Raw genomic sequence first — 20,211 nt, 5'->3', positions numbered from 1 at the left:
TAACCTACGGACAAATGTATCCAGCAAAATAGAGAGCAGTTGAGCATGCCCCAAGGGTTCCATGGTGTAATGGTTAGCACTCTGGACTTTGAATCCAGCGATCCGAGTTCGAATCTCGGTGGGACCTTCTTTAGAGGCTCATTGCAGATTTCATCTTGGAATTTCAATTTGTGTCTTACGGCTACAAAGGCCAATGACAGCAGAAGTTGTTGCTAATGTGGCTAGTTGTGAAAATTGTGAGCGTAGCCAGCTGCCCAGGTCCAGCCAATTGCCAAAGCATACTGATGACACAGAGAGCTGTATTTAAAAAGAATATCTGCAACCCTAAGTACTTTTACCAGGAACAGGAGGAAGAAGCTAAGTTGTCTTTTTTGCTCAGATTTAGCAAAACATGACAATTAGGGAAATTCATCTTCTAGCCATTCCTCTCAACTCCATCTTTGTCAAAGTTTTCTGTCCAAAGACAAGTTTTCAAGTTCAGAGGATATGGATGCTTCACGCCACCTGTGGAATTTAACACTGGTGTATCTATTTCTCCCAGTTTCTTGCATCTTCAAAGTTCTCAACAGGCCTCATCTCTACTCTTCCACAGTGATTGCCAGCATCCCATTTTGGCCCCAAAGGCCTTGATTTCCTGTTCTCCCATTACTCACTCCAGAAACTCCAATTATGCTTGCACCATCTCTAGACCTCCTCCATCATAAACAGTTCCTGAACTCTTGTCCTGCAAAGAATACATCTGCGGGCCAGCAGTTTTGAAAGGCGTAGGCCAGCGAGCCCAGTGTGCTAATCACAGATCATTTGTTCTCTCCTAAAGCCCACCACCAGGCAAACTTGCAGCAGATACATTAGTTTTGCCTTGGAGAGGTCTTTTTGACCTTTTCTCTCCCCCTGGTATGCAACATGTTCTGGAGTTGGTCTCAGGTTAAGTTCTTTTAAGATTCAATTTTAATGGAGTTAAAGGGATAGGGGGCTTAACCTACGGACATCTGTATACAGCAAAATAGAGAGCAGTTGAGCATGCCCAAGGGTTCCATGGTGTAATGGTTAGCACTCTGGACTTTGAATCCAGTGATCCGAGATCAAATCTCGGTGGAACCTTCATCAGAGTCTCATTGCAGATTTCATCTTGGAATTTCAATTTGTTTCTTACGGCCACAAAGGCCAGTGACAGCAGAAGTTGTTGCTAACGTGGCTGGTTGTGAAAATAGTGAGCGTAGCCAGCCACCCAGATGTGCTAATCACAGATCATTTGTTATCTCCTAAAGGCCACTACCAGGCAAACCTGCAGCAGATACATTAGTTTTGACTTGGAGAGGTCTTTTTGACCTTTTCTCTCCCCCTGGTATGCAACATGTTCTGGAGTTGGTCTCAGGTTAAGTTCTTTTAAGATTCAAATGTAATGGAGTTAAAGGGATAGGGGGCTTAACCTACGGACATATGTATCCAGCAAAATAGAGAGCAGTTGAGCATGCCCCAAGGGTTCCATGGTGTAATGGTTAGCACTCTGGACTTTGAATCCAGCGATCCGAGTTCGAATCTCGGTGGGACCTTCTTTAGAGGCTCATTGCAGATTTCATCTTGGAATTTCAATTTGTGTCTTACGGCTACAAAGGCCAATGACAGCAGAAGTTGTTGCTAATGTGGCTAGTTGTGAAAATTGTGAGCGTAGCCAGCTGCCCAGGTCCAGCCAATTGCCAAAGCATACTGATGACACAGAGAGCTGTATTTAAAAAGAATATCTGCAACCCTAAGTACTTTTACCAGGAACAGGAGGAAGAAGCTAAGTTGTCTTTTTTGCTCAGATTTAGCAAAACATGACAATTAGGGAAATTCATCTTCTAGCCATTCCTCTCAACTCCATCTTTGTCAAAGTTTTCTGTTCAAAGACAAGTTTTCAAGTTCAGAGGATATGGATGCTTCACGCCACCTGTGGAATTTAACACTGGTGTATCTATTTCTCCCAGTTTCTTGCATCTTCAAAGTTCTCAACAGGCCTCATCTCTACTCTTCCACAGTGATTGCCAGCATCCCATTTTGGCCCCAAAGGCCTTGATTTCCTGTTCTCCCATTACTCACTCCAGAAACTCCAATTATGCTTGCACCATCTCTAGACCTCCTCCATCATAAACAGTTTCTGAACTCTTGTCCTGCAAAGAATACATCTGCGGGCCAGCAGTTTTGAAAGGCGTAGGCCAGCGAGCCCAGTGTGCTAATCACAGATCATTTGTTCTCTCCTAAAGCCCACCACCAGGCAAACTTGCAGCAGATACATTAGTTTTGCCTTGGAGAGGTCTTTTTGACCTTTTCTCTCCCCCTGGTATGCAACATGTTCTGGAGTTGGTCTCAGGTTAAGTTCTTTTAAGATTCAATTTTAATGGAGTTAAAGGGATAGGGGGCTTAACCTAAGGACATATGTATACAGCAAAATAGAGAGCAGTTGAGCATGCCCAAGGGTTCCATGGTGTAATGGTTAGCACTCTGGACTTTGAATCCAGTGATCCGAGATCAAATCTCGGTGGAACCTTCATCAGAGTCTCATTGCAGATTTCATCTTGGAATTTCAATTTGTTTCTTACGGCCACAAAGGCCAGTGACAGCAGAAGTTGTTGCTTACGTGGCTGGTTGTGAAAATAGTGAGCGTAGCCAGCCACCCAGATGTGCTAATCACAGATCATTTGTTATCTCCTAAAGGCCACTACCAGGCAAACCTGCAGCAGATACATTAGTTTTGACTTGGAGAGGTCTTTTTGACCTTTTCTCTCCCCCTGGTATGCAACATGTTCTGGAGTTGGTCTCAGGTTAAGTTCTTTTAAGATTCAAATGTAATGGAGTTAAAGGGATAGGGGGCTTAACCTACGGACATATGTATCCAGCAAAATAGAGAGCAGTTGAGCATGCCCCAAGGGTTCCATGGTGTAATGGTTAGCACTCTGGACTTTGAATCCAGCGATCCAAGTTCGAATCTCGGTGGGACCTTCTTTAGAGGCTCATTGCAGATTTCATCTTGGAATTTCAATTTGTGTCTTACGGCTACAAAGGCCAATGACAGCAGAAGTTGTTGCTAATGTGGCTAGTTGTGAAAATTGTGAGCGTAGCCAGCTGCCCAGGTCCAGCCAATTGCCAAAGCATACTGATGACACAGAGAGCTGTATTTAAAAAGAATATCTGCAACCCTAAGTACTTTTACCAGGAACAGGAGGAAGAAGCTAAGTTGTCTTTTTTGCTCAGATTTAGCAAAACATGACAATTAGGGAAATTCATCTTCTAGCCATTCCTCTCAACTCCATCTTTGTCAAAGTTTTCTGTCCAAAGACAAGTTTTCAAGTTCAGAGGATATGGATGCTTCACGCCACCTGTGGAATTTAACACTGGTGTATCTATTTCTCCCAGTTTCTTGCATCTTCAAAGTTCTCAACAGGCCTCATCTCTACTCTTCCACAGTGATTGCCAGCATCCCATTTTGGCCCCAAAGGCCTTGATTTCCTGTTCTCCCATTACTCACTCCAGAAACTCCAATTATGCTTGCACCATCTCTAGACCTCCTCCATCATAAACAGTTCCTGAACTCTTGTCCTGCAAAGAATACATCTGCGGGCCAGCAGTTTTGAAAGGCGTAGGCCAGCGAGCCCAGTGTGCTAATCACAGATCATTTGTTCTCTCCTAAAGCCCACCACCAGGCAAACTTGCAGCAGATACATTAGTTTTGCCTTGGAGAGGTCTTTTTGACCTTTTCTCTCCCCCTGGTATGCAACATGTTCTGGAGTTGGTCTCAGGTTAAGTTCTTTTAAGATTCAATTTTAATGGAGTTAAAGGGATAGGGGGCTTAACCTACGGACATATGTATACAGCAAAATAGAGAGCAGTTGAGCATGCCCAAGGGTTCCATGGTGTAATGGTTAGCACTCTGGACTTTGAATCCAGTGATCCGAGATCAAATCTCGGTGGAACCTTCATCAGAGTCTCATTGCAGATTTCATCTTGGAATTTCAATTTGTTTCTTACGGCCACAAAGGCCAGTGACAGCAGAAGTTGTTGCTAACGTGGCTGGTTGTGAAAATAGTGAGCGTAGCCAGCCACCCAGATGTGCTAATCACAGATCATTTGTTATCTCCTAAAGGCCACTACCAGGCAAACCTGCAGCAGATACATTAGTTTTGACTTGGAGAGGTCTTTTTGACCTTTTCTCTCCCCCTGGTATGCAACATGTTCTGGAGTTGGTCTCAGGTTAAGTTCTTTTAAGATTCAAATGTAATGGAGTTAAAGGGATAGGGGGCTTAACCTACGGACATATGTATCCAGCAAAATAGAGAGCAGTTGAGCATGCCCCAAGGGTTCCTTGGTGTAATGGTTAGCACTCTGGACTTTGAATCCAGCGATCCGAGTTCGAATCTCGGTGGGACCTTCATTAGAGGCTCATTGCAGATTTCATCTTGGAATTTCAATTTGTGTCTTACGGCTACAAAGGCCAATGACAGCAGAAGTTGTTGCTAATGTGGCGAGTTGTGAAAATTGTGAGCGTAGCCAGCTGCCCAGGTCCAGCCAATTGCCAAAGCATACTGATGACACAGAGAGCTGTATTTAAAAAGAATATCTGCAACCCTAAGTACTTTTACCAGGAACAGGAGGAAGAAGCTAAGTTGTCTTTTTTGCTCAGATTTAGCAAAACATGACAATTAGGGAAATTCATCTTCTAGCCATTCCTCTCAACTCCATCTTTGTCAAAGTTTTCTGTCCAAAGACAAGTTTTCAAGTTCAGAGGATATGGATGCTTCACGCCACCTGTGGAATTTAACACTGGTGTATCTATTTCTCCCAGTTTCTTGCATCTTCAAAGTTCTCAACAGGCCTCATCTCTACTCTTCCACAGTGATTGCCAGCATCCCATTTTGGCCCCAAAGGCCTTGATTTCCTGTTCTCCCATTACTCACTCCAGAAACTCCAATTATGCTTGCACCATCTCTAGACCTCCTCCATCATAAACAGTTCCTGAACTCTTGTCCTGCAAAGAATACATCTGCGGGCCAGCAGTTTTGAAAGGCGTAGGCCAGCGAGCCCAGTGTGCTAATCACAGATCATTTGTTCTCTCCTAAAGCCCACCACCAGGCAAACTTGCAGCAGATACATTAGTTTTGCCTTGGAGAGGTCTTTTTGACCTTTTCTCTCCCCCTGGTATGCAACATGTTCTGGAGTTGGTCTCAGGTTAAGTTCTTTTAAGATTCAATTTTAATGGAGTTAAAGGGATAGGGGGCTTAACCTACGGACATATGTATACAGCAAAATAGAGAGCAGTTGAGCATGCCCAAGGGTTCCATGGTGTAATGGTTAGCACTCTGGACTTTGAATCCAGTGATCCGAGATCAAATCTCGGTGGAACCTTCATCAGAGTCTCATTGCAGATTTCATCTTGGAATTTCAATTTGTTTCTTACGGCCACAAAGGCCAGTGACAGCAGAAGTTGTTGCTAACGTGGCTGGTTGTGAAAATAGTGAGCGTAGCCAGCCACCCAGATGTGCTAATCACAGATCATTTGTTATCTCCTAAAGGCCACTACCAGGCAAACCTGCAGCAGATACATTAGTTTTGACTTGGAGAGGTCTTTTTGACCTTTTCTCTCCCCCTGGTATGCAACATGTTCTGGAGTTGGTCTCAGGTTAAGTTCTTTTAAGATTCAAATGTAATGGAGTTAAAGGGATAGGGGGCTTAACCTACGGACATATGTATCCAGCAAAATAGAGAGCAGTTGAGCATGCCCCAAGGGTTCCATGGTGTAATGGTTAGCACTCTGGACTTTGAATCCAGCGATCCGAGTTCGAATCTCGGTGGGACCTTCTTTAGAGGCTCATTGCAGATTTCATCTTGGAATTTCAATTTGTGTCTTACGGCTACAAAGGCCAATGACAGCAGAAGTTGTTGCTAATGTGGCTAGTTGTGAAAATTGTGAGCGTAGCCAGCTGCCCAGGTCCAGCCAATTGCCAAAGCATACTGATGACACAGAGAGCTGTATTTAAAAAGAATATCTGCAACCCTAAGTACTTTTACCAGGAACAGGAGGAAGAAGCTAAGTTGTCTTTTTTGCTCAGATTTAGCAAAACATGACAATTAGGGAAATTCATCTTCTAGCCATTCCTCTCAACTCCATCTTTGTCAAAGTTTTCTGTCCAAAGACAAGTTTTCAAGTTCAGAGGATATGGATGCTTCACGCCACCTGTGGAATTTAACACTGGTGTATCTATTTCTCCCAGTTTCTTGCATCTTCAAAGTTCTCAACAGGCCTCATCTCTACTCTTCCACAGTGATTGCCAGCATCCCATTTTGGCCCCAAAGGCCTTGATTTCCTGTTCTCCCATTACTCACTCCAGAAACTCCAATTATGCTTGCACCATCTCTAGACCTCCTCCATCATAAACAGTTCCTGAACTCTTGTCCTGCAAAGAATACATCTGCGGGCCAGCAGTTTTGAAAGGCGTAGGCCAGCGAGCCCAGTGTGCTAATCACAGATCATTTGTTCTCTCCTAAAGCCCACCACCAGGCAAACTTGCAGCAGATACATTAGTTTTGCCTTGGAGAGGTCTTTTTGACCTTTTCTCTCCCCCTGGTATGCAACATGTTCTGGAGTTGGTCTCAGGTTAAGTTCTTTTAAGATTCAATTTTAATGGAGTTAAAGGGATAGGGGGCTTAACCTACGGACATATGTATACAGCAAAATAGAGAGCAGTTGAGCATGCCCAAGGGTTCCATGGTGTAATGGTTAGCACTCTGGACTTTGAATCCAGTGATCCGAGATCAAATCTCGGTGGAACCTTCATCAGAGTCTCATTGCAGATTTCATCTTGGAATTTCAATTTGTTTCTTACGGCCACAAAGGCCAGTGACAGCAGAAGTTGTTGCTAACGTGGCTGGTTGTGAAAATAGTGAGCGTAGCCAGCCACCCAGATGTGCTAATCACAGATCATTTGTTATCTCCTAAAGGCCACTACCAGGCAAACCTGCAGCAGATACATTAGTTTTGACTTGGAGAGGTCTTTTTGACCTTTTCTCTCCCCCTGGTATGCAACATGTTCTGGAGTTGGTCTCAGGTTAAGTTCTTTTAAGATTCAAATGTAATGGAGTTAAAGGGATAGGGGGCTTAACCTACGGACATATGTATCCAGCAAAATAGAGAGCAGTTGAGCATGCCCCAAGGGTTCCATGGTGTAATGGTTAGCACTCTGGGCTTTGAATCCAGCGATCCGAGTTCGAATCTCGGTGGGACCTTCTTTAGAGGCTCATTGCAGATTTCATCTTGGAATTTCAATTTGTGTCTTACGGCTACAAAGGCCAATGACAGCAGAAGTTGTTGCTAATGTGGCTAGTTGTGAAAATTGTGAGCGTAGCCAGCTGCCCAGGTCCAGCCAATTGCCAAAGCATACTGATGACACAGAGAGCTGTATTTAAAAAGAATATCTGCAACCCTAAGTACTTTTACCAGGAACAGGAGGAAGAAGCTAAGTTGTCTTTTTTGCTCAGATTTAGCAAAACATGACAATTAGGGAAATTCATCTTCTAGCCATTCCTCTCAACTCCATCTTTGTCAAAGTTTTCTGTTCAAAGACAAGTTTTCAAGTTCAGAGGATATGGATGCTTCACGCCACCTGTGGAATTTAACACTGGTGTATCTATTTCTCCCAGTTTCTTGCATCTTCAAAGTTCTCAACAGGCCTCATCTCTACTCTTCCACAGTGATTGCCAGCATCCCATTTTGGCCCCAAAGGCCTTGATTTCCTGTTCTCCCATTACTCACTCCAGAAACTCCAATTATGCTTGCACCATCTCTAGACCTCCTCCATCATAAACAGTTTCTGAACTCTTGTCCTGCAAAGAATACATCTGCGGGCCAGCAGTTTTGAAAGGCGTAGGCCAGCGAGCCCAGTGTGCTAATCACAGATCATTTGTTCTCTCCTAAAGCCCACCACCAGGCAAACTTGCAGCAGATACATTAGTTTTGCCTTGGAGAGGTCTTTTTGACCTTTTCTCTCCCCCTGGTATGCAACATGTTCTGGAGTTGGTCTCAGGTTAAGTTCTTTTAAGATTCAATTTTAATGGAGTTAAAGGGATAGGGGGCTTAACCTAAGGACATATGTATACAGCAAAATAGAGAGCAGTTGAGCATGCCCAAGGGTTCCATGGTGTAATGGTTAGCACTCTGGACTTTGAATCCAGTGATCCGAGATCAAATCTCGGTGGAACCTTCATCAGAGTCTCATTGCAGATTTCATCTTGGAATTTCAATTTGTTTCTTACGGCCACAAAGGCCAGTGACAGCAGAAGTTGTTGCTAACGTGGCTGGTTGTGAAAATAGTGAGCGTAGCCAGCCACCCAGATGTGCTAATCACAGATCATTTGTTATCTCCTAAAGGCCACTACCAGGCAAACCTGCAGCAGATACATTAGTTTTGACTTGGAGAGGTCTTTTTGACCTTTTCTCTCCCCCTGGTATGCAACATGTTCTGGAGTTGGTCTCAGGTTAAGTTCTTTTAAGATTCAAATGTAATGGAGTTAAAGGGATAGGGGGCTTAACCTACGGACATATGTATCCAGCAAAATAGAGAGCAGTTGAGCATGCGCCAAGGGTTCCATGGTGTAATGGTTAGCACTCTGGACTTTGAATCCAGCGATCCGAGTTCGAATCTCGGTGGGACCTTCTTTAGAGGCTCATTGCAGATTTCATCTTGGAATTTCAATTTGTGTCTTACGGCTACAAAGGCCAATGACAGCAGAAGTTGTTGCTAATGTGTCTAGTTGTGAAAATTGTGAGCGTAGCCAGCTGCCCAGGTCCAGCCAATTGCCAAAGCATACTGATGACACAGAGAGCTGTATTTAAAAAGAATATCTGCAACCCTAAGTACTTTTACCAGGAACAGGAGGAAGAAGCTAAGTTGTCTTTTTTGCTCAGATTTAGCAAAACATGACAATTAGGGAAATTCATCTTCTAGCCATTCCTCTCAACTCCATCTTTGTCAAAGTTTTCTGTTCAAAGACAAGTTTTCAAGTTCAGAGGATATGGATGCTTCACGCCACCTGTGGAATTTAACACTGGTGTATCTATTTCTCCCAGTTTCTTGCATCTTCAAAGTTCTCAACAGGCCTCATCTCTACTCTTCCACAGTGATTGCCAGCATCCCATTTTGGCCCCAAAGGCCTTGATTTCCTGTTCTCCCATTACTCACTCCAGAAACTCCAATTATGCTTGCACCATCTCTAGACCTCCTCCATCATAAACAGTTTCTGAACTCTTGTCCTGCAAAGAATACATCTGCGGGCCAGCAGTTTTGAAAGGCGTAGGCCAGCGAGCCCAGTGTGCTAATCACAGATCATTTGTTCTCTCCTAAAGCCCACCACCAGGCAAACTTGCAGCAGATACATTAGTTTTGCCTTGGAGAGGTCTTTTTGACCTTTTCTCTCCCCCTGGTATGCAACATGTTCTGGAGTTGGTCTCAGGTTAAGTTCTTTTAAGATTCAATTTTAATGGAGTTAAAGGGATAGGGGGCTTAACCTACGGACATCTGTATACAGCAAAATAGAGAGCAGTTGAGCATGCCCAAGGGTTCCATGGTGTAATGGTTAGCACTCTGGACTTTGAATCCAGTGATCCGAGATCAAATCTCGGTGGAACCTTCATCAGAGTCTCATTGCAGATTTCATCTTGGAATTTCAATTTGTTTCTTACGGCCACAAAGGCCAGTGACAGCAGAAGTTGTTGCTAACGTGGCTGGTTGTGAAAATAGTGAGCGTAGCCAGCCACCCAGATGTGCTAATCACAGATCATTTGTTATCTCCTAAAGGCCACTACCAGGCAAACCTGCAGCAGATACATTAGTTTTGACTTGGAGAGGTCTTTTTGACCTTTTCTCTCCCCCTGGTATGCAACATGTTCTGGAGTTGGTCTCAGGTTAAGTTCTTTTAAGATTCAAATGTAATGGAGTTAAAGGGATAGGGGGCTTAACCTACGGACATATGTATCCAGCAAAATAGAGAGCAGTTGAGCATGCCCCAAGGGTTCCATGGTGTAATGGTTAGCACTCTGGACTTTGAATCCAGCGATCCGAGTTCGAATCTCGGTGGGACCTTCTTTAGAGGCTCATTGCAGATTTCATCTTGGAATTTCAATTTGTGTCTTACGGCTACAAAGGCCAATGACAGCAGAAGTTGTTGCTAATGTGGCTAGTTGTGAAAATTGTGAGCGTAGCCAGCTGCCCAGGTCCAGCCAATTGCCAAAGCATACTGATGACACAGAGAGCTGTATTTAAAAAGAATATCTGCAACCCTAAGTACTTTTACCAGGAACAGGAGGAAGAAGCTAAGTTGTCTTTTTTGCTCAGATTTAGCAAAACATGACAATTAGGGAAATTCATCTTCTAGCCATTCCTCTCAACTCCATCTTTGTCAAAGTTTTCTGTCCAAAGACAAGTTTTCAAGTTCAGAGGATATGGATGCTTCACGCCACCTGTGGAATTTAACACTGGTGTATCTATTTCTCCCAGTTTCTTGCATCTTCAAAGTTCTCAACAGGCCTCATCTCTACTCTTCCACAGTGATTGCCAGCATCCCATTTTGGCCCCAAAGGCCTTGATTTCCTGTTCTCCCATTACTCACTCCAGAAACTCCAATTATGCTTGCACCATCTCTAGACCTCCTCCATCATAAACAGTTTCTGAACTCTTGTCCTGCAAAGAATACATCTGCGGGCCAGCAGTTTTGAAAGGCGTAGGCCAGCGAGCCCAGTGTGCTAATCACAGATCATTTGTTCTCTCCTAAAGCCCACCACCAGGCAAACTTGCAGCAGATACATTAGTTTTGCCTTGGAGAGGTCTTTTTGACCTTTTCTCTCCCCCTGGTATGCAACATGTTCTGGAGTTGGTCTCAGGTTAAGTTCTTTTAAGATTCAATTTTAATGGAGTTAAAGGGATAGGGGGCTTAACCTACGGACATCTGTATACAGCAAAATAGAGAGCAGTTGAGCATGCCCAAGGTTTCCATGGTGTAATGGTTAGCACTCTGGACTTTGAATCCAGTGATCCGAGATCAAATCTCGGTGGAACCTTCATCAGAGTCTCATTGCAGATTTCATCTTGGAATTTCAATTTGTTTCTTACGGCCACAAAGGCCAGTGACAGCAGAAGTTGTTGCTAACGTGGCTGGTTGTGAAAATAGTGAGCGTAGCCAGCCACCCAGATGTGCTAATCACAGATCATTTGTTATCTCCTAAAGGCCACTACCAGGCAAACCTGCAGCAGATACATTAGTTTTGACTTGGAGAGGTCTTTTTGACCTTTTCTCTCCCCCTGGTATGCAACATGTTCTGGAGTTGGTCTCAGGTTAAGTTCTTTTAAGATTCAAATGTAATGGAGTTAAAGGGATAGGGGGCTTAACCTACGGACATATGTATCCAGCAAAATAGAGAGCAGTTGAGCATGCCCCAAGGGTTCCATGGTGTAATGGTTAGCACTCTGGACTTTGAATCCAGCGATCCGAGTTCGAATCTCGGTGGGACCTTCTTTAGAGGCTCATTGCAGATTTCATCTTGGAATTTCAATTTGTGTCTTACGGCTACAAAGGCCAATGACAGCAGAAGTTGTTGCTAATGTGGCTAGTTGTGAAAATTGTGAGCGTAGCCAGCTGCCCAGGTCCAGCCAATTGCCAAAGCATACTGATGACACAGAGAGCTGTATTTAAAAAGAATATCTGCAACCCTAAGTACTTTTACCAGGAACAGGAGGAAGAAGCTAAGTTGTCTTTTTTGCTCAGATTTAGCAAAACATGACAATTAGGGAAATTCATCTTCTAGCCATTCCTCTCAACTCCATCTTTGTCAAAGTTTTCTGTTCAAAGACAAGTTTTCAAGTTCAGAGGATATGGATGCTTCACGCCACCTGTGGAATTTAACACTGGTGTATCTATTTCTCCCAGTTTCTTGCATCTTCAAAGTTCTCAACAGGCCTCATCTCTACTCTTCCACAGTGATTGCCAGCATCCCATTTTGGCCCCAAAGGCCTTGATTTCCTGTTCTCCCATTACTCACTCCAGAAACTCCAATTATGCTTGCACCATCTCTAGACCTCCTCCATCATAAACAGTTTCTGAACTCTTGTCCTGCAAAGAATACATCTGCGGGCCAGCAGTTTTGAAAGGCGTAGGCCAGCGAGCCCAGTGTGCTAATCACAGATCATTTGTTCTCTCCTAAAGCCCACCACCAGGCAAACTTGCAGCAGATACATTAGTTTTGCCTTGGAGAGGTCTTTTTGACCTTTTCTCTCCCCCTGGTATGCAACATGTTCTGGAGTTGGTCTCAGGTTAAGTTCTTTTAAGATTCAATTTTAATGGAGTTAAAGGGATAGGGGGCTTAACCTAAGGACATATGTATACAGCAAAATAGAGAGCAGTTGAGCATGCCCAAGGGTTCCATGGTGTAATGGTTAGCACTCTGGACTTTGAATCCAGTGATCCGAGATCAAATCTCGGTGGAACCTTCATCAGAGTCTCATTGCAGATTTCATCTTGGAATTTCAATTTGTTTCTTACGGCCACAAAGGCCAGTGACAGCAGAAGTTGTTGCTAACGTGGCTGGTTGTGAAAATAGTGAGCGTAGCCAGCCACCCAGATGTGCTAATCACAGATCATTTGTTATCTCCTAAAGGCCACTACCAGGCAAACCTGCAGCAGATACATTAGTTTTGACTTGGAGAGGTCTTTTTGACCTTTTCTCTCCCCCTGGTATGCAACATGTTCTGGAGTTGGTCTCAGGTTAAGTTCTTTTAAGATTCAAATGTAATGGAGTTAAAGGGATAGGGGGCTTAACCTACGGACATATGTATCCAGCAAAATAGAGAGCAGTTGAGCATGCCCCAAGGGTTCCATGGTGTAATGGTTAGCACTCTGGACTTTGAATCCAGCGATCCGAGTTCGAATCTCGGTGGGACCTTCTTTAGAGGCTCATTGCAGATTTCATCTTGGAATTTCAATTTGTGTCTTACGGCTACAAAGGCCAATGACAGCAGAAGTTGTTGCTAATGTGGCTAGTTGTGAAAATTGTGAGCGTAGCCAGCTGCCCAGGTCCAGCCAATTGCCAAAGCATACTGATGACACAGAGAGCTGTATTTAAAAAGAATATCTGCAACCCTAAGTACTTTTACCAGGAACAGGAGGAAGAAGCTAAGTTGTCTTTTTTGCTCAGATTTAGCAAAACATGACAATTAGGGAAATTCATCTTCTAGCCATTCCTCTCAACTCCATCTTTGTCAAAGTTTTCTGTCCAAAGACAAGTTTTCAAGTTCAGAGGATATGGATGCTTCACGCCACCTGTGGAATTTAACACTGGTGTATCTATTTCTCCCAGTTTCTTGCATCTTCAAAGTTCTCAACAGGCCTCATCTCTACTCTTCCACAGTGATTGCCAGCATCCCATTTTGGCCCCAAAGGCCTTGATTTCCTGTTCTCCCATTACTCACTCCAGAAACTCCAATTATGCTTGCACCATCTCTAGACCTCCTCCATCATAAACAGTTCCTGAACTCTTGTCCTGCAAAGAATACATCTGCGGGCCAGCAGTTTTGAAAGGCGTAGGCCAGCGAGCCCAGTGTGCTAATCACAGATCATTTGTTCTCTCCTAAAGCCCACCACCAGGCAAACTTGCAGCAGATACATTAGTTTTGCCTTGGAGAGGTCTTTTTGACCTTTTCTCTCCCCCTGGTATGCAACATGTTCTGGAGTTGGTCTCAGGTTAAGTTCTTTTAAGATTCAATTTTAATGGAGTTAAAGGGATAGGGGGCTTAACCTACGGACATATGTATACAGCAAAATAGAGAGCAGTTGAGCATGCCCAAGGGTTCCATGGTGTAATGGTTAGCACTCTGGACTTTGAATCCAGTGATCCGAGATCAAATCTCGGTGGAACCTTCATCAGAGTCTCATTGCAGATTTCATCTTGGAATTTCAATTTGTTTCTTACGGCCACAAAGGCCAGTGACAGCAGAAGTTGTTGCTAACGTGGCTGGTTGTGAAAATAGTGAGCGTAGCCAGCCACCCAGATGTGCTAATCACAGATCATTTGTTATCTCCTAAAGGCCACTACCAGGCAAACCTGCAGCAGATACATTAGTTTTGACTTGGAGAGGTCTTTTTGACCTTTTCTCTCCCCCTGGTATGCAACATGTTCTGGAGTTGGTCTCAGGTTAAGTTCTTTTAAGATTCAAATGTAATGGAGTTAAAGGGATAGGGGGCTTAACCTACGGACATATGTATCCAGCAAAATAGAGAGCAGTTGAGCATGCCCCAAGGGTTCCATGGTGTAATGGTTAGCACTCTGGACTTTGAATCCAGCGATCCGAGTTCGAATCTCGGTGGGACCTTCTTTAGAGGCTCATTGCAGATTTCATCTTGGAATTTCAATTTGTGTCTTACGGCTACAAAGGCCAATGACAGCAGAAGTTGTTGCTAATGTGGCTAGTTGTGAAAATTGTGAGCGTAGCCAGCTGCCCAGGTCCAGCCAATTGCCAAAGCATACTGATGACACAGAGAGCTGTATTTAAAAAGAATATCTGCAACCCTAAGTACTTTTACCAGGAACAGGAGGAAGAAGCTAAGTTGTCTTTTTTGCTCAGATTTAGCAAAACATGACAATTAGGGAAATTCATCTTCTAGCCATTCCTCTCAACTCCATCTTTGTCAAAGTTTTCTGTCCAAAGACAAGTTTTCAAGTTCAGAGGATATGGATGCTTCACGCCACCTGTGGAATTTAACACTGGTGTATCTATTTCTCCCAGTTTCTTGCATCTTCAAAGTTCTCAACAGGCCTCATCTCTACTCTTCCACAGTGATTGCCAGCATCCCATTTTGGCCCCAAAGGCCTTGATTTCCTGTTCTCCCATTACTCACTCCAGAAACTCCAATTATGCTTGCACCATCTCTGGACCTCCTCCATCATAAACAGTTCCTGAACACTTGTCCTGCAAAGAATACATCTGCGGGCCAGCAGTTTTGAAAGGCGTAGGCCAGCGAGCCCAGTGTGCTAATCACAGATCATTTGTTCTCTCCTAAAGCCCACCACCAGGCAAACTTGCAGCAGATACATTAGTTTTGCCTTGGAGAGGTCTTTTTGACCTTTTCTCTCCCCCTGGTATGCAACATGTTCTGGAGTTGGTCTCAGGTTAAGTTCTTTTAAGATTCAATTTTAATGGAGTTAAAGGGATAGGGGGGCTTAACCTACGGACATATGTATACAGCAAAATAGAGAGCAGTTGAGCATGCCCAAGGGTTCCATGGTGTAATGGTTAGCACTCTGGACTTTGAATCCAGTGATCCGAGATCAAATCTCGGTGGAACCTTCATCAGAGTCTCATTGCAGATTTCATCTTGGAATTTCAATTTGTTTCTTACGGCCACAAAGGCCAGTGACAGCAGAAGTTGTTGCTAACGTGGCTGGTTGTGAAAATAGTGAGCGTAGCCAGCCACCCAGATGTGCTAATCACAGATCATTTGTTATCTCCTAAAGGCCACTACCAGGCAAACCTGCAGCAGATACATTAGTTTTGACTTGGAGAGGTCTTTTTGACCTTTTCTCTCCCCCTGGTATGCAACATGTTCTGGAGTTGGTCTCAGGTTAAGTTCTTTTAAGATTCAATTTTAATGGAGTTAAAGGGATAGGGGGCTTAACCTACGGACATATGTATACAGCAAAATAGAGAGCAGTTGAGCATGCCCAAGGGTTCCATGGTGTAATGGTTAGCACTCTCGACTTTGAATCCAGCGATCTGAGTTCGAATCTCGGTGGGACCTTCCTTAGAGGCTCATTGCAGATTTCATCTTGGAATTTCAATTTGTGTCTTACGGCCACAAAGGCCAGTGACAGCAGAAGTTGTTGCTAACGTGGCTGGTTGTGAAAATAGTGAGCGTAGCCAGCCACCCAGATGTGCTAATCACAGATCATTTGTTATCTCCTAAAGGCCACTACCAGGCAAACCTGCAGCAGATACATTAGTTTTGCCTTGGAGAGGTCTTTTTGACCTTTTCTCTCCCCCTGGTATGCAACATGTTCTGGAGTTGGTCTCAGGTTAAGTTCTTTTAAGATTCAAATGTAATGGAGTTAAAGGGATAGGGGGCTTAACCTACGGACATATGTATCCAGCAAAATAGAGAGCAGTTGAGCATGCCCCAAGGGTTCCTTGGTGTAATGGTTAGCACTCTGGACTTTGAATCCAGCGATCCGAGTTCGAATCTCGGTGGGACCTTCTTTAGAGGCTCATTGCAGATTTCATCTTGGAATTTCAATTTGTGTCTTACGGCTACAAAGGCCAATGACAGCAGAAGTTGTTGCTAATGTGGCTAGTTGTGAAAATTGTGAGCGTAGCCAGCTGCCCAGGTCCAGCCAATTGCCAAAGCATACTGATGACACAGAGAGCTGTATTTAAAAAGAATATCTGCAACCCTAAGTACTTTTACCAGGAACAGGAGGAAGAAGCTAAGTTGTCTTTTTTGCTCAGATTTAGCAAAACATGACAATTAGGGAAATTCATCTTCTAGCCATTCCTCTCAACTCCATCTTTGTCAAAGTTTTCTGTCCAAAGACAAGTTTTCAAGTTCAGAGGATATGGATGCTTCACGCCACCTGTGGAATTTAACACTGGTGTATCTATTTCTCCCAGTTTCTTGCATCTTCAAAGTTCTCAACAGGCCTCATCTCTACTCTTCCACAGTGATTGCCAGCATCCCATTTTGGCCCCAAAGGCCTTGATTTCCTGTTCTCCCATTACTCACTCCAGAAACTCCAATTATGCTTGCACCATCTCTAGACCTCCTCCATCATAAACAGTTTCTGAACTCTTGTCCTGCAAAGAATACATCTGCGGGCCAGCAGTTTTGAAAGGCGTAGGCCAGCGAGCCCAGTGTGCTAATCACAGATCATTTGTTCTCTCCTAAAGCCCACCACCAGGCAAACTTGCAGCAGATACATTAGTTTTGCCTTGGAGAGGTCTTTTTGACCTTTTCTCTCCCCCTGGTATGCAACATGTTCTGGAGTTGGTCTCAGGTTAAGTTCTTTTAAGATTCAATTTTAATGGAGTTAAAGGGATAGGGGGCTTAACCTACGGACATCTGTATACAGCAAAATAGAGAGCAGTTGAGCATGCCCAAGGGTTCCATGATGTAATGGTTAGCACTCTGGACTTTGAATCCAGTGATCCGAGATCAAATCTCGGTGGAACCTTCATCAGAGTCTCATTGCAGATTTCATCTTGGAATTTCAATTTGTTTCTTACGGCCACAAAGGCCAGTGACAGCAGAAGTTGTTGCTAACGTGGCTGGTTGTGAAAATAGTGAGCGTAGCCAGCCACCCAGATGTGCTAATCACAGATCATTTGTTATCTCCTAAAGGCCACTACCAGGCAAACCTGCAGCAGATACATTAGTTTTGACTTGGAGAGGTCTTTTTGACCTTTTCTCTCCCCCTGGTATGCAACATGTTCTGGAGTTGGTCTCAGGTTAAGTTCTTTTAAGATTCAAATGTAATGGAGTTAAAGGGATAGGGGGCTTAACCTACGGACAAATGTATCCAGCAAAATAGAGAGCAGTTGAGCATGCCCCAAGGGTTCCATGGTGTAATGGTTTGCACTCTGGACTTTGAATCCAGCGATCCGAGTTCGAATCTCGGTGGGACCTTCTTTAGAGGCTCATTGCAGATTTCATCTTGGAATTTCAATTTGTGTCTTACGGCTACAAAGGCCAATGACAGCAGAAGTTGTTGCTAATGTGGCTAGTTGTGAAAATTGTGAGCGTAGCCAGCTGCCCAGGTCCAGCCAATTGCCAAAGCATACTGATGACACAGAGAGCTGTATTTAAAAAGAATATCTGCAACCCTAAGTACTTTTACCAGGAATAGGAGGAAGAAGCTAAGTTGTCTTTTTTGCTCAGATTTAGCAAAACATGACAATTAGGGAAATTCATCTTCTAGCCATTCCTCTCAACTCCATCTTTGTCAAAGTTTTCTGTCCAAAGACAAGTTTTCAAGTTCAGAGGATATGGATGCTTCACGCCACCTGTGGAATTTAACACTGGTGTATCTATTTCTCCCAGTTTCTTGCATCTTCAAAGTTCTCAACAGGCCTCATCTCTACTCTTCCACAGTGATTGCCAGCATCCCATTTTGGCCCCAAAGGCCTTGATTTCCTGTTCTCCCATTACTCACTCCAGAAACTCCAATTATGCTTGCACCATCTCTAGACCTCCTCCATCATAAACAGTTCCTGAACTCTTGTCCTGCAAAGAATACATCTGCGGGCCAGCAGTTTTGAAAGGCGTAGGCCAGCGAGCCCAGTGTGCTAATCACAGATCATTTGTTCTCTCCTAAAGCCCACCACCAGGCAAACTTGCAGCAGATACATTAGTTTTGCCTTGGAGAGGTCTTTTTGACCTTTTCTCTCCCCCTGGTATGCAACATGTTCTGGAGTTGGTCTCAGGTTAAGTTCTTTTAAGATTCAATTTTAATGGAGTTAAAGGGATAGGGGGCTTAACCTAAGGACATATGTATACAGCAAAATAGAGAGCAGTTGAGCATGCCCAAGGGTTCCATGGTGTAATGGTTAGCACTCTGGACTTTGAATCCAGTGATCCGAGATCAAATCTCGGTGGAACCTTCATCAGAGTCTCATTGCAGATTTCATCTTGGAATTTCAATTTGTTTCTTACGGCCACAAAGGCCAGTGACAGCAGAAGTTGTTGCTAACGTGGCTGGTTGTGAAAATAGTGAGCGTAGCCAGCCACCCAGATGTGCTAATCACAGATCATTTGTTATCTCCTAAAGGCCACTACCAGGCAAACCTGCAGCAGATACATTAGTTTTGACTTGGAGAGGTCTTTTTGACCTTTTCTCTCCCCCTGGTATGCAACATGTTCTGGAGTTGGTCTCAGGTTAAGTTCTTTTAAGATTCAAATGTAATGGAGTTAAAGGGATAGGGGGCTTAACCTACGGACATATGTATCCAGCAAAATAGAGAGCAGTTGAGCATGCCCCAAGGGTTCCATGGTGTAATGGTTAGCACTCTGGACTTTGAATCCAGCGATCCGAGTTCGAATCTCGGTGGGACCTTCTTTAGAGGCTCATTGCAGATTTCATCTTGGAATTTCAATTTGTGTCTTACGGCTACAAAGGCCAATGACAGCAGAAGTTGTTGCTAATGTGGCTAGTTGTGAAAATTGTGAGCGTAGCCAGCTGCCCAGGTCCAGCCAATTGCCAAAGCATACTGATGACACAGAGAGCTGTATTTAAAAAGAATATCTGCAACCCTAAGTACTTTTACCAGGAACAGGAGGAAGAAGCTAAGTTGTCTTTTTTGCTCAGATTTAGCAAAACATGACAATTAGGGAAATTCATCTTCTAGCCATTCCTCTCAACTCCATCTTTGTCAAAGTTTTCTGTTCAAAGACAAGTTTTCAAGTTCAGAGGATATGGATGCTTCACGCCACCTGTGGAATTTAACACTGGTGTATCTATTTCTCCCAGTTTCTTGCATCTTCAAAGTTCTCAACAGGCCTCATCTCTACTCTTCCACAGTGATTGCCAGCATCCCATTTTGGCCCCAAAGGCCTTGATTTCCTGTTCTCCCATTACTCACTCCAGAAACTCCAATTATGCTTGCACCATCTCTAGACCTCCTCCATCATAAACAGTTTCTGAACTCTTGTCCTGCAAAGAATACATCTGCGGGCCAGCAGTTTTGAAAGGCGTAGGCCAGCGAGCCCAGTGTGCTAATCACAGATCATTTGTTCTCTCCTAAAGCCCACCACCAGGCAAACTTGCAGCAGATACATTAGTTTTGCCTTGGAGAGGTCTTTTTGACCTTTTCTCTCCCCCTGGTATGCAACATGTTCTGGAGTTGGTCTCAGGTTAAGTTCTTTTAAGATTCAATTTTAATGGAGTTAAAGGGATAGGGGGCTTAACCTAAGGACATATGTATACAGCAAAATAGAGAGCAGTTGAGCATGCCCAAGGGTTCCATGGTGTAATGGTTAGCACTCTGGACTTTGAATCCAGTGATCCGAGATCAAATCTCGGTGGAACCTTCATCAGAGTCTCATTGCAGATTTCATCTTGGAATTTCAATTTGTTTCTTACGGCCACAAAGGCCAGTGACAGCAGAAGTTGTTGCTAACGTGGCTGGTTGTGAAAATAGTGAGCGTAGC

At 43.9% G+C, this 20,211-nt stretch overlaps 24 non-coding genes across 24 annotated transcripts; all 24 read left to right on the top strand.

Moving 5' to 3' along the window:
- The first annotated feature begins 55 nt into the window (after positions 1-55).
- TRNAQ-UUG (transfer RNA glutamine (anticodon UUG)) lies at positions 56-127 on the top strand. The gene has a single exon. It is a non-coding gene; the product is annotated as a tRNA-Gln (tRNA).
- A 902-nt stretch (positions 128-1,029) lies between these two features.
- TRNAQ-UUG (transfer RNA glutamine (anticodon UUG)) lies at positions 1,030-1,101 on the top strand. Its single transcript has one exon. It is a non-coding gene; the product is annotated as a tRNA-Gln (tRNA).
- Positions 1,102-1,481: 380 nt separating this feature from the next.
- On the top strand, positions 1,482-1,553 carry TRNAQ-UUG (transfer RNA glutamine (anticodon UUG)). The gene has a single exon. It is a non-coding gene; the product is annotated as a tRNA-Gln (tRNA).
- A 902-nt stretch (positions 1,554-2,455) lies between these two features.
- TRNAQ-UUG (transfer RNA glutamine (anticodon UUG)) lies at positions 2,456-2,527 on the top strand. The gene has a single exon. It is a non-coding gene; the product is annotated as a tRNA-Gln (tRNA).
- A 380-nt stretch (positions 2,528-2,907) lies between these two features.
- Positions 2,908-2,979, top strand: TRNAQ-UUG (transfer RNA glutamine (anticodon UUG)). The gene has a single exon. It is a non-coding gene; the product is annotated as a tRNA-Gln (tRNA).
- Positions 2,980-3,881: 902 nt separating this feature from the next.
- TRNAQ-UUG (transfer RNA glutamine (anticodon UUG)) lies at positions 3,882-3,953 on the top strand. Its single transcript has one exon. It is a non-coding gene; the product is annotated as a tRNA-Gln (tRNA).
- Positions 3,954-5,307: 1,354 nt separating this feature from the next.
- Positions 5,308-5,379, top strand: TRNAQ-UUG (transfer RNA glutamine (anticodon UUG)). Its single transcript has one exon. It is a non-coding gene; the product is annotated as a tRNA-Gln (tRNA).
- A 380-nt stretch (positions 5,380-5,759) lies between these two features.
- TRNAQ-UUG (transfer RNA glutamine (anticodon UUG)) lies at positions 5,760-5,831 on the top strand. Its single transcript has one exon. It is a non-coding gene; the product is annotated as a tRNA-Gln (tRNA).
- A 902-nt stretch (positions 5,832-6,733) lies between these two features.
- Positions 6,734-6,805, top strand: TRNAQ-UUG (transfer RNA glutamine (anticodon UUG)). Its single transcript has one exon. It is a non-coding gene; the product is annotated as a tRNA-Gln (tRNA).
- A 380-nt stretch (positions 6,806-7,185) lies between these two features.
- TRNAQ-UUG (transfer RNA glutamine (anticodon UUG)) lies at positions 7,186-7,257 on the top strand. The gene has a single exon. It is a non-coding gene; the product is annotated as a tRNA-Gln (tRNA).
- A 902-nt stretch (positions 7,258-8,159) lies between these two features.
- Positions 8,160-8,231, top strand: TRNAQ-UUG (transfer RNA glutamine (anticodon UUG)). The gene has a single exon. It is a non-coding gene; the product is annotated as a tRNA-Gln (tRNA).
- A 380-nt stretch (positions 8,232-8,611) lies between these two features.
- Positions 8,612-8,683, top strand: TRNAQ-UUG (transfer RNA glutamine (anticodon UUG)). The gene has a single exon. It is a non-coding gene; the product is annotated as a tRNA-Gln (tRNA).
- A 902-nt stretch (positions 8,684-9,585) lies between these two features.
- TRNAQ-UUG (transfer RNA glutamine (anticodon UUG)) lies at positions 9,586-9,657 on the top strand. The gene has a single exon. It is a non-coding gene; the product is annotated as a tRNA-Gln (tRNA).
- A 380-nt stretch (positions 9,658-10,037) lies between these two features.
- TRNAQ-UUG (transfer RNA glutamine (anticodon UUG)) lies at positions 10,038-10,109 on the top strand. Its single transcript has one exon. It is a non-coding gene; the product is annotated as a tRNA-Gln (tRNA).
- A 1,354-nt stretch (positions 10,110-11,463) lies between these two features.
- TRNAQ-UUG (transfer RNA glutamine (anticodon UUG)) lies at positions 11,464-11,535 on the top strand. The gene has a single exon. It is a non-coding gene; the product is annotated as a tRNA-Gln (tRNA).
- A 902-nt stretch (positions 11,536-12,437) lies between these two features.
- TRNAQ-UUG (transfer RNA glutamine (anticodon UUG)) lies at positions 12,438-12,509 on the top strand. The gene has a single exon. It is a non-coding gene; the product is annotated as a tRNA-Gln (tRNA).
- A 380-nt stretch (positions 12,510-12,889) lies between these two features.
- TRNAQ-UUG (transfer RNA glutamine (anticodon UUG)) lies at positions 12,890-12,961 on the top strand. The gene has a single exon. It is a non-coding gene; the product is annotated as a tRNA-Gln (tRNA).
- A 902-nt stretch (positions 12,962-13,863) lies between these two features.
- Positions 13,864-13,935, top strand: TRNAQ-UUG (transfer RNA glutamine (anticodon UUG)). Its single transcript has one exon. It is a non-coding gene; the product is annotated as a tRNA-Gln (tRNA).
- Positions 13,936-14,315: 380 nt separating this feature from the next.
- Positions 14,316-14,387, top strand: TRNAQ-UUG (transfer RNA glutamine (anticodon UUG)). Its single transcript has one exon. It is a non-coding gene; the product is annotated as a tRNA-Gln (tRNA).
- Positions 14,388-15,290: 903 nt separating this feature from the next.
- On the top strand, positions 15,291-15,362 carry TRNAQ-UUG (transfer RNA glutamine (anticodon UUG)). The gene has a single exon. It is a non-coding gene; the product is annotated as a tRNA-Gln (tRNA).
- A 2,257-nt stretch (positions 15,363-17,619) lies between these two features.
- On the top strand, positions 17,620-17,691 carry TRNAQ-UUG (transfer RNA glutamine (anticodon UUG)). Its single transcript has one exon. It is a non-coding gene; the product is annotated as a tRNA-Gln (tRNA).
- A 902-nt stretch (positions 17,692-18,593) lies between these two features.
- On the top strand, positions 18,594-18,665 carry TRNAQ-UUG (transfer RNA glutamine (anticodon UUG)). Its single transcript has one exon. It is a non-coding gene; the product is annotated as a tRNA-Gln (tRNA).
- A 380-nt stretch (positions 18,666-19,045) lies between these two features.
- TRNAQ-UUG (transfer RNA glutamine (anticodon UUG)) lies at positions 19,046-19,117 on the top strand. Its single transcript has one exon. It is a non-coding gene; the product is annotated as a tRNA-Gln (tRNA).
- Positions 19,118-20,019: 902 nt separating this feature from the next.
- TRNAQ-UUG (transfer RNA glutamine (anticodon UUG)) lies at positions 20,020-20,091 on the top strand. Its single transcript has one exon. It is a non-coding gene; the product is annotated as a tRNA-Gln (tRNA).
- Positions 20,092-20,211: the final 120 nt, after the last annotated feature.

The sequence above is a fragment of the Lithobates pipiens genome, unplaced genomic scaffold, assembly GCF_037356315.1.
Source record: "Lithobates pipiens isolate NorthernLeopardFrog02 unplaced genomic scaffold, aLitPip1_a1.2 Scaffold_18, whole genome shotgun sequence".
NCBI classification, from domain to species: domain Eukaryota; kingdom Metazoa; phylum Chordata; class Amphibia; order Anura; family Ranidae; genus Lithobates; species Lithobates pipiens.
The sequence above is the reverse complement of the archived record's forward strand: the minus strand, read 5'-3'. Positions and strand labels throughout refer to the sequence as shown.